Here is a 12426-nt window from a genome sequence, read left to right as displayed (position 1 = left end):
TTAATTTTGCCCACCCCCACCCAGGAGCTCAGCTCCAATTCTGTTCCTTAGCCTTGTCTGATATATCCAAAATTTCCCAGTCTTCAAGGCTCTCTGTCCAATATTGAGTGCCAGTGGGGTGTTTTCACTCACAGAGAAGTAGTTGTCTCCCTGTTTGAGTCTGAGTTACTGAGCTTTGAGAAAAGCCACTTCCCACTAATCCGCCATCTTGGAATCCTATGGTTAGATAAGAGAAAGGAATCGGTTGCTCTAGTGGTTTAGAATGACGCTGGGTTTCTAGTCAAATACCCTGTTGCAACTGTGCTTGTTGTCACCTCCTTCATGTTAGTAGGCTTGCTCTTCTAGAAACCAAGATCAGATCCTCTTGTCTTGCTCACGGAATGGCACAGCAAAATAAGCAACATCTGTATTTATTTACCAAAGGAAAGAGTGCCTCAGGGATTTAGGAAATGTCATAAGAAACACTGAAAACTGCTTTCTATTATTCATATTTTAGGGCATCCCAAATCAGCCTCACTGCTGCTTGCCTCTGAGCTGTATAACATTACTTGGCTGCACAGAAACATTGTCTTCCATGGAAACCAAGGTGATCTTATGGGGTTACACAGAGACAAGATTTTTAATGTCAGTAGCATTTTCAGATTTTGGCAGGGTAGACACTGCCAAAATCAGGGTGCACACAGATTTTTGGCTAGTTGGTCACTATCTGACCAAATGGTAAAGTAGGAAATGCTGCTTGTACTACAGGCCATGATGGATAAAGAGTACAAATTACATAATCACTAATCCTGCTGTATGACCTGGGGCAAGTTACTTAACCTCTCTGGGCCTCAAATTTCCCCAATTATGAATTATACACTTGGAATATTTTCTTGTTCCCATATTGATAACAAAGGACAGAAATCTGTTTTTAGACTCTTTAATCAAACTGCTTTTTAAACCTTAAGATTTATAAAATATTAGCTTGAAATAATGTTGTAATTAGTTTCATATTCTCTTGATAATAGTAACAATGAGCAATAGAAGACACAGTAGATGTCACTTACTATTGTATACTATTATTATTCTTGGGCTTACAGCTATCAGGTAATTTTATTTATGTATTTTAAATTTTATTTTTATTTTTGTAAATGAATGGTTTTTTAAAGTTGTTTGTTTTGTATATAGATATCAAATTTTTCCAGCACCATTCATTGACTACCCTTTCTCCATTAAACTGCTTTTGTGGCCTGACTGAAATTAATTGACAACATATCTCTACGTCTATTTTGGACACTCTAATGTGTTCTATTGATTTGGTTTTTTGTTCTTTTGATAACATCATAATGTCTTGATTATTGGAGTTTCATAATAAATCTTAAAATTGTGTAGTTTGATTCTTCCAAATTTATTCTTCTGGGGCTGGGGATGTGGCTCAAGCGGTAGTGCGCTCGCCTGGCATGCATGCGGCCCGGGTTCGATCCTCAGCACCACATACAAAGATGTTGTGTCCGGCGAAAACTAAAAAATAAACATTAAAAAAAAATTTATTCTTCTTTTAGAAATTGTTTTGGCTATTTTAGTTTCTTTCCTTTTATCTACAAATTTTAGAATCAGCTTGTCTATAGCTATAAAAATGTTTCTGGGACTTTGGTTGGATTGTATTAAACCTATGAGTCAATGTGGAGAGAACTGTCCTCTTTATTATGTCAAATCTTCTGATCTACAAAATCAGTCTCTTTCCACTTATTTAGGCTTTTGATTTCTTTCTCCCACTCTGTAGGCTCGCTCTTCACATTATTGATTGTTTCCTTTGCTCAGAAGAAGGTTTTTTAGTTTGAATCCATCCTATTTGTTGATTCTTGATTTTATTGTTTTTGCTTTAGGGGACTTGTTAAGGAAGTCACAGTTCCTAAGCTGACATTTAGGCCTACATTTTCTTCTACAAGCACAGAGTCTCTAGTCCAGTGCCTAAGTCTTTGATCCACTTGAGTTGGGCTTCGTGCAGGGTGAGAAATAGGGGTTTAATTTCATTTTGCTACATATGAATTTTCAGTTTTCCCAGCACCTTTTGTTGAAGAGGCTATATTTTCTCCAATGAATGTCTTTGGCACCCTTGTCTAGTATGAGATAACTGTATTTATGGGGGTTTGTCTCTGTGTCATCTATTCTGTACCATTGGTCTGCATGTCTCTTTTGGTGCCAATACCATGCTATTTTTCTTACTATGGCTCTGTAGTATAGTTTAAGGTCTGGTATTGTGAGGATGTGGGGGAAAAGGTACACTCATACATTTCTGGTGGGACTGCAAATTGGTGCAACTGCTATGGAAAGCATTATGTAGAAAAGTTGGAATGGAACTAACATTTGACCCAGCTATTCCATTCCTTGGTTTATACCCAAAGGGCTTAAAATCAGCATACTAGAGTGATGCACCACATCAGTGTTTATAGCAGCTCAAGTCATAATAACTAAACTATGAAACCAATCCAGGTGCCCTTCAGCAGATGAATAGATAAAGAAATTGTAGTATATATACACAATAGAAATTGCAGTATATATACACAAACCATAAAGAAGAATGAAATTATAGCATTTGCTGGTAAATGGGTGGAGCTGAAGAATATCATGCTAAGCAAAATAAGCTAGTCCCCCAAAAACAAAGGTTGAATGTTTCGTCTGAAAGGCCAATGTTAACTTAAATGGGGGGAGGGGCGAGGGAAGAATAAAGGTGTTTTGGATTGGTCATAGCGCAGTGAAGGGAGGGAAGGATGTATGGGGGTAGGAAGGACAGTAGAATGAATCAGATATTATTACCCTATGAGCATATATGACTACATGACTGGTATGAATCTACATCATGTACAGCCAGAAAAAAGAGAAATTATAATCTGTTTATGTATGATATGTCAAAATGCATTCTACTGTTATGTATAACTAATGAGAACAAATGGGCAAGTGCATGTGTGCATACATGCACACACATAAACACACAAGAAATGCAAGGCAAAAAAAAATACACAGATTCAATAACCATCAAAATATCAATGACAAATACCAATGACATTCTTCAGAGAATAGTCCTTAAATTCATTTGGAAGAATAGCCAAAGCAATACTGAATAAGAAAAGTGAAGTAGGAGGCACTACTATCCCCAATCTCAAATTACACTATAGAGCTACAGTAGCAAAAGCAGTATGTATTGGAATCAAAATAGACAGGAAGACCAATGGAACAAAATGGAAGACACGGAAATAACCCAAATTTATACAGTCATGTGATACTTGACAAATGTTAAATAAATAAATGTTGGAGAAAACGCAGCCTGTTTAATAAATGATGCTGGAAAAACTGGATATCCATGTATAGAAGAATGAATTTGGATTTTTATCTTTCACCCTGTACAAAAGTCGAATCAAAAATGGATCAAAGTCTTAGGATTCAGACCAGAAACCTAACAATTGCTAAAAAAAAAAAAAAAAATCATATCCTCAACACTCTATCACATAATTATAGAAACAAATTTCCTTAACAAGGCCCCTAAAGCTCAAGAGATAAAACCAAGAACCATTAAATAGGATAGGATGCCATCAAATTAAAAAGCTTCTGCACAGCAAACAAGATGATTAAGGGTAAAGAGAGGACCTTTGGAATGGGAAAAAAAATCTTTGCCAGCTGATGGAGGATTATTATCCAGAATACATAAAGAATTCAAAATACTCAATGCCAAAAAAACAAATAACCCAATCAATAAATGGGCAAAAGAACTAAACAGAAATTTCTCAAAAGAAGAAACACAAATGGTCAACAAATATATAAAAAATGTTCAACATCTCTAGCAATCAGGGAAATGCCAATCAAAATTACACTAAGATTTCATCTCACTCTAGTCATAATGGTAATCATCAAGGATACAAATGTTAAACCACGACGCAAGAAAAGACCACTGACTCCAATTAAAATCAAATTAAAGCAAGCTTATTATTTCGACCGGCGAGGCTGCCTTTCCCATCAAAATCGTGGGAGCCAAGGACAGCCCCAAAGCTTTCTTGCAGCCCAGCTTTATAGCCCAAAAAGTTACACAAAGTGGGGTTACAGATAATAAAACTCTGAGGAGCATAACAGTTAGTTTACATTTTTGCTGGCCCCGACATCAGAATTTATGAAGGTCGTTAGAGCCTCAGAGAGGGTCGTTATTTGGCCAGGGAAGGCCAGGATTTATGAGGTGTCACTAAGATTTAGGAAAGGGTTGTTATCTGGTCAGAGAAAACCAGGCAAGGGTGAGTTCAAGGCACGGGCAGGCATTCCAAGCAGCGTTACAACATCAACTTATGGCCAGGCTATACAGACATCCTAATATTTTTACAGAAAACAGAAATGAATCCTTCATAACTTGTGACAAGCTGGTTTCTGATCTAAAGAGAATTAGGCTAGGTATATCAACAAATAATAATAAATGTTGGCAAAAATGTAAAGGAAAAGGTGTTCTTCAGTGTTTATCCAAAAGAACTAAAATCAGCATTTTGTAACAATATACCCACTACAATGGTTATAGCAGCATAGTTCACAATGGCCGAATTAGGAAAAAAACCCAGATGTCCATCAACAGATGAATGGTTCAAGAAAATGAGGTATATACAAACAATGGAGTTGTATTCAGCCATAAAGAAGAATGAAATAATTTGTATTTTACACTTATAGCACATCTCATTTCAAATTAGATACATTTCAAGCACTCAAAATCCACACTTGAATACAATATTATACTGTTCACTATAATACGATATTATACTATTTATTTAGTTTATAAACCAGCAAAGGTGAAGGACAGTCTGAAGAAGGTATGATGTAGAAACTGCCATAGTTAATGTTATGGATCCTAATCACAATGACAGTAATCATCAAGAAGGCAATGCAGTTGTAAACACCTAAATAAAAATGGGATGATCTGGGATGAAGATCAAGCATATGGGCCAATGTCCCCAGAATGGAACTTTTGGAAAGACTTATCTGTCTCAGTTATGGGAAAATGTTTACACAGGCAGCCAAACCAGTCAGTAAATGCTTACCTCTGTGATGCTCTAAGATGTTTCATAACAGACAAGAAAACAGCAGGCATTGGGCCAGAAACTACAACATGCCATGATAATCACAGGAATTGTCAGCAGATTATAAAGCACCATTTAGATCTGATTCACAGGGTCAATCAATGATTAATGAATACTAAAGAGCTGGCTCTGTCCTAATACACCTCAGGATTAAGAAAAGCTTGTACCCAGCATTTCGCCTTAACTTCCCACCCTCCTGGATGCCTTAGCCAGTGTCTGTCCTTCTGAATCAAATCATGTAGCTCCTCCAGCCACTCAAGATGACTCCTGGTGATCTCCTTCAAGTGCACTACCTACTTTCTCTGACAAATCCTCTGTCTCTTAAATGATAGTCTGTGAGCATTTTCTGATTTCATGGTATTAACCAGTATCCTGTGACTCCGAAGACCCATCATAGGCAATATCCTCTGATTTTGTTAATGTAAAAATGGGTAATGCTCAGTTTAAGACTGGATTGAGGCTAGATTACCACTCTTCAGTATCTATAACTATACACAGAATTACTACCTACAATAATTTACAAAATAATTTACAAAATAATTTCAATGATTTACAAAATAAAGCAAAGAGAAACAGAATTTTTTTGACTCTATATGAGAAGGAGTCAAATTACTAGTAATAGCAATTAAAGTGCCCTATTGAAAGCTATTTATTATAGGTTAGAGAGGTGTGACAAATTTTTAAAAGTCTGAGGACATAACTTTCTGAATGTCAAAAAACAACTCTGGATAGCTGGGCGTGGTGGTACACGCCTGTAATTCCAGCGGCTTGGGAGGCTGAGGCAGGAGGATTGCAAGTTCAAAGCCAACCTCAGCAAAAGCAAGGTGCTAAGCAACTCAGTGAGACCCTATCTCTAAATAAAATACAAAATAGAGCTGGGGGTGTGGCTCAGTAGTCGAGTGCCCCTGAGTTCAATCAGTACCAAAAAAAAACAATTCTGGATAATGTAACTGGCCTCTTATAAACTGAGACCAATGCCAGGTTCCACATGCATTCTATATGAGGCCCATTATTACCTAATACAGAATCTCAGGCCACTTAAGATAAAGGTTTTAGGTAGCAGAAAGTTAACACCCCAAATCCCTACGTAGGATGCCCAATGTCTGGGACCACACTACATGAATGTCATGATGAGCAACTATCTGCAGTGAGCTAATCTCAATAGCTGAGAAAATACGAGCAAAGGAGCTGGCTTCAGAAACAAAGGCCCCTTGTGTATGTACACTTCAAAACCATATCTGGAAATTTAACCAATAAAGATGAAGTCTGCTTTAATTACCTTTAAATTTGAATAAATGAACCACACATCCTTACTTTTGTTTTCTTTCTCCTAAGCATTTACAATATTCTCCCATTTCATAAAACTTTTAGTTCAATTGAATATTATAAAAAATTCACTTGGATATTTTATTAGATTTGTTTGTATACACCAGGAGTTAAACATCAGACAGTCTATTCAATCCTAAGTGTCTCTTGTTGCAAGATAGTTTGTTTCATACACAATTGGAATCTAATTCAATATTTCCATTATGTGCTATAAAGCACATGAGAACAAAACATCAGTTTAATGCAAGTAAAGTCCTATATTACAAACCTCTAATTCATGTGAGAATTTGTGATAGACAAATACTAATTAGCTATATGCATATCTAAGTATTCATCAAGGCTTATTAAAGACAGAATGACTTTGTGTTGATTCTTTAAAACTTTTTCTTGGCTCTATTAATGTAAAATACATTGGTATAGGAATTATAAGTGGAAATACAAATGTAGCTGAATTGAAAATTATTTATAATACTTACATATTTCCAGTAGTCAATTTCTCCAAAATGTCCAGTAATAATCCAAGTCCCTGACATCCAAAGCTTTCCACCCAACTGAAAAATGGAAAAGGTGGGGTTATACATTGTCAGTTTTTATTTTGGAATATCATAATAATGCTACATACCCACAGATATTTTATACTTGGCTATACTCAAAATCATAACTATAGTATAAGAACAATACCAACTAGAAAATCATTCATGATTCATTATCTTTGTAGTAGAATTAGGGCTAAGATGGGATAAGCCAGGGTGAGCAATTCAGCTTGCACCAGCCTGTGAGAGCCCATCTCCTCCATGCTCTGTGTCCATAGCATCACATAGGTAGCTTGAAGTCATCCACAGCCATAACAAGTATTTTACATCTCAGGAATTGTCAAAAACCAGAGTTTCACCACCCATTCTCCAAGATCTGGCTATAAAACATTACCAGCACACCACTGGATAAACCCCATCTTGGACTACATCAAAGAGCAGAAAATGGGTAAATGAATGATGGTCTGTGGAGGAAAGATGCAAAGAAAAACAGATTACTCACAATAATTAACATTAAAAATCAATGCTGTAGGAGAATATCACAAAGTACTGAAATGCAGCTCATTAAATGGTAAGAACTTCATATGTTTCAAATATTAGTTGCTTAAAAATAATTTGAATGAATATTTCCATCCTGACTAAATTACACCTATTCTATAAAACCAATGACCCAATCATTATGTTTAAATAAGTAGGACCTTGTTACCCACTGGACAACAACAGCTCACCCTGACCCCAGAAAGATTACGTTGGTAAAAATGAATACCTTCTTACACTGGTGACTTGGAAGCCTAGACCAATAACTAATAGAATGATAATAATCTGTCTCCAAAACAGTTGGGTGGGGAAGAAAAGCTATCCTAGGAATTTATAGGTGAATATTTATTTGTATAAACGTGTTCATATGTAAGAATTTATATGGTGTGTACAGAGTTGAACAGTAAGATATTAGAAACAAATTTTTATCAATAAAAAAGGACTTCATAAAGGAAAAAAAATTAAGTCATGTGTAAGAAAACACTACTTTTTTTTTAATGTAAGATACAACATTCCCAACTAAATGAGAGTGAAAGCTGTAAGAACAGCATGATATTTGCATAAAAGCAGTCACATACACAGAATAGAGGGCCTAGAAGTAAACCTACAAATTAACAACCAACTAATTTTCAACAAAAGTGCTAGGAACATGGAGAGAAGATAGGTTTTTCAGTAAATGTTGTTGGTAAAACAAGGAAATTCATATGCAGAAGAGTGAGACTAGATTCCTAACCTATCACCATTTTTTTAAAAAAATCAATTCCAAATGGATTAAAGACTAAATGTAAAACCTGAAACTGTGAAACTACTAGATGAAAACATGGGAAATGCTTCAGGACATCACTAATCATGAGGAAAATATATATCAAATCCACGATGTCAAATCCTCATTCTGGTATGAATGACTAATATCCAAAAGGACAACATCAAGTGCTGATAAGGACATGGAGTGAAGGGAACTCTTACACACTATTGGTAGGAGCAGCTGGTGAACTCAGCCATCATGGAAACAGTATGGAGGTTCCTCAGAATTTCAAAAACAGAACTACCACATGATCCAGCCATCCCCCTACTGGGATATATCTACAGGAAATGAAATCAGTGAGTCATAGAGACATCTGCACTCCCATGATTGTGCAGCACTATTCACAATAACCAAGATATGGGAACAATCTAAGTACTCATCAGCTGATGAATGAATAAAGAAAATGTGGTACATGTACACAATGGAATACCACTCAGCCATAAAAAGGAGGAAACCCTGGCATTTGTGACAGCATGGATGGAACTAGAGATTATTAAATGAAGTAAGCCAGGTGCAGGAAGACAAAGACTGCATGATCTCACAAATACATGGATCTAGAAGAGTTGATTTCACAGAAGTTGGAAATAGAATTGTGCTTACCAGTGACTGGGCGGAGGGGGGGGGGAGTAGAGGAGAGGAGGGTTGGGGAAATGTTGATCAAAGCATACGAAGTCACCATTAAGATAGGAGCAAGAACTCTTGGGGTGCTCTTGTACAACACAGTAACTACACATTAACAATTTTGAACTGGGTATCTGCAAAAGCCAGAAGGATTTTGAATTTCTATTTCCTCAAACACATAAAAATGTGTTTGAGGAAATAGATATGTTTAACCTGATCTAAACATTTTACAATATACACATGTATCAAAATATTACATAACTTTACATTATGATTTTGTGTTTATGTTCCAAAATAAATTTAAGTACAAAATATACTGTTCAAAATCAATGTTGTTCTTTTTCACTCTGAAACAGGTTTACTGTCTACAAATTTTCAGAATTTCTGATATTCAAAAAAGAAAAAAATTCTAAACAGGAAATTTCTTGCCATTTACATTGGCAATCTTCTGTCAAGATGATTTTCTTCTTCTCTGTGCAATAAAGTCATGGAATATCTAATTTAAGAATGCAAATATGAGGCTGGGGTTGTGGCTCAGTGGTACAGTGCTCGCCTAGCATATGCAAGGCTCTGGGTTCGATCCTCAGCACCACATAACAATAAATAAAATAAAGGCATTGTGTCCAACTAAAAAAAAAATTTTTTTTAAAGAATGCAAATAAATTGGAAAGATACTCCCTACAAAAGATGGACACCTGCCTGTTGTTATGGCTAAAAAAAAGTAGATGTTGCGAGTTTTCCAATCAAGATGATAAATCAAAAGAGACCCTCATCATTATACAAAATACACGTATGAAGATGTGAATTTGGTGTCAACATACCTTATATATAATCAGAAATATGATAAATTATGGTATAATGGTGTATTAAGAATTTTAATGCAAAATTTTTTTAAAAATTGAAGAGTCTACCCTCCACTATCAGCAAAAGACAGACTGCCTGCAGACATTTCATTTCTTACTTTCATATCTCACTTTGATGTCTCATGAGGATACCTAAGCACCCACTACACTGATTGCCTTGTTGACATCCTATTTTGTATTTATCCCTATTTCACATGGAGAGGGGAAGCTTTAAATCAAACATACACGGAGTAATTTGAAACTTGACTTGGTTGGTATTGAGGTATCTGGAGAATCTGGGCTCTTCAACCCTCTTGTATTAGAACTTCCCAGTGGGCCTTCAATATTTTGTTTCTAGTGAAGTTTCAATCACTCTATATTCAAAGGATATCCATACAGATATCCTAAAGCTAATATAAATGATTTTAGGATTATTAATATGGCTACCACGTTGATTCTATTCATAAAATACCTTATACCAAAATATGCAAAATCCATTTAAATTACAATAATGCAACATAAGATGGTATTTCAGTTAATACACTTATGTGTGACCAGCTAAAAACTTTAGGAAAAAAAGCCAATCCCTGTAAATCAGTAAAGCTTTCTGAATAATTAATAACACAACATAGTTATTTAAAATTTGTCACCCCTAACATAAAAAGTACGACTAATTAATGGGACCTACATAAGGTCTCCAATCAACTATTTCTAAACCTACTACATAGCTCTCTTTTAACCTACAGAATAGGAATCAATAAAATAAAATTTATAACAACTCATGTATATGTCATATTCTCATAATATACTCATGTATATATGTCAATTCTCAGAAAAAAAATTATTAAAATTCCATGTAAAGAGACATTACACCAAATGTCTATATATTTCAGTCTTTTAATTCACTGTGGAAATTCATTTTTCAACCAAAAAAAAAATCAGAGAGGTGGGCAGTACTGTAAAGACCTATATGTTTGCAGTCCTAACAGAGGTTTCTTGAAATACATAGTTTTCTCAATACTGAAAAAATTTCCATCAGTGTAAGAAACCACCAGAAAAAAAAAATCTGTCAACTGATCAATAGATGATCAATCTTCAGGAAACAGAATCTACACCACTTGCTCTGTCAGCACAGCAACATCAGACATTACCCAGGTGAACTATAAAATATATTCATGGAAAACTGAGCACTTTGTTAGTGCGGCTTCTTAAAAAAATAGAAAAGATGGAGATCAGTATGACATTTGAATTTGGAAACACCAGAATATTGATAGAATGGTAAATATCAATTTAAACATAATCTGCTGTGTGTGTGTGTGTGTGTGTGTGTGAGAGAGAGAGAGAGAGAGAGAGAGAGAGAGAGAGAGAGAGAAAGAGAGAGAGAGAGAGAGATTGGAGACTGTGCCTACAGGTCCTCTACTGCTGAGCTGCATCCCCAGTCTGTTTTAGTATTATTGCTTAATTTTAATATGAGAAAGATGCTTACTATTTTGCTAAAGTTGCCTTTCAAATTGTGATCCTCCTGCCTCTGCTTGCCAAGTCATTTGGGATTATAGATATGAGCCAGACCAAAATCACCTCTTAAAATTCTGTAACGGGAGATATCAAACTCTTCCTGAAATGATTTAAAAAAAAAAAAAAACTTATATGATCAAATTGCACATCCTAGTAGGAGTCTCAATGTAGCCTAAGAAGCAAAGAGGTAACCGAGAAAGAAAAGAGAAAAGTCAGAGAAGGATCAAGAGGAGAGAGCAAAGGGCAAGACTAGAATCACAATGTTCAAATCACCTTTGAATGTTAAAAAGTAGATTAGTCTTTGAAATGCAGTTATTGCTTGCAGAGAGACAGGGTGAAATAAAAGTGTGTAAAGCTGTTTCCAACATCTCATTGGTTTTAGGAAGCAAATATATCCAGTCATCTCAAGGAGCAATGGAGACAACTAGTAAGATTTAATTTTCTATCACTCTAAAAATGAGACCTATTCTACTCAGTGTTTGTGAAGATGAAAGATATCACATCTGGCTTTCTAGACCACTTCAGATAAACTCCTGTCAGTTGGAGATATGCACTGCCCATACCATCACCTCTTGACTATACTTGTGTCCAACAGGCAGGAAGAGTCAAGGAGGCCCTGGAGGGAACAGGCATCTTAGAAAAGTGGAAAAGCTGGTGTAGGTTGTAAGGATGGAACCCATGGTTTGTGCTCTACTTAACAGAAAGTCCTCAGCATAAAGGAGCTCGACATCAACATATATAAATATTTGAGTAAATGAAACAGCCCTTTCTTCCTACCTAGGGCAGGAGTTACACTGACCCCAGAGGAAAGGCCAACATCTGTTTCTAGGAGCCACAGGGAGAACACCTGCCTGACAAGTGCCAGCCTGGCCCAGGGGCAGGCCTCGAGGAAAATGCCAACCCAACACCCTGTCCTTCTGCTCCCGAGAACAACCACACAAAATGCAAAAAGGCGTTCCTTCTTTACACTGCCTCTCTCCCGGCCTCTAGGATCCCACACGTCTGTGACTGTCCCAATGTGGGCCTGGAGTTGTCACCTGGGCCTGGGCTTCCTCCCCAGGACACTCCTCCATGATCCTCAGTAGGCCTCTCCTGCTTCCCAGAACCCCCTGCACATTGTGACCTTTCAGGCAGCTCTTAGGCAATTCCTTCTGTAGGCC

At 36.4% G+C, this 12426-nt stretch overlaps 1 long non-coding RNA gene across 1 annotated transcript in view; it reads right to left on the bottom strand.

Annotated features, from left to right (window-relative positions):
* Positions 1-923: 923 nt before the first annotated feature.
* The window catches only part of LOC139705450 (uncharacterized), a 56191-nt gene continuing 44688 nt past the window's right edge, over positions 924-12426 (bottom strand). Inside the window, exons 2-4 of the long non-coding RNA XR_011707384.1 lie at positions 7341-7410; positions 6890-6964; positions 924-1500 (exon numbers count right to left, since the gene is read on the bottom strand). This is a non-coding gene — a long non-coding RNA (uncharacterized lncRNA). The remainder of the gene's footprint in view (positions 1501-6889; positions 6965-7340; positions 7411-12426) is intronic.

Source organism: Marmota flaviventris, chromosome 4 (genome assembly GCF_047511675.1).
Source record: "Marmota flaviventris isolate mMarFla1 chromosome 4, mMarFla1.hap1, whole genome shotgun sequence".
Lineage (NCBI taxonomy): Eukaryota > Metazoa > Chordata > Mammalia > Rodentia > Sciuridae > Marmota > Marmota flaviventris.
This window is presented reverse-complemented; position numbering and strand designations above follow the sequence as displayed.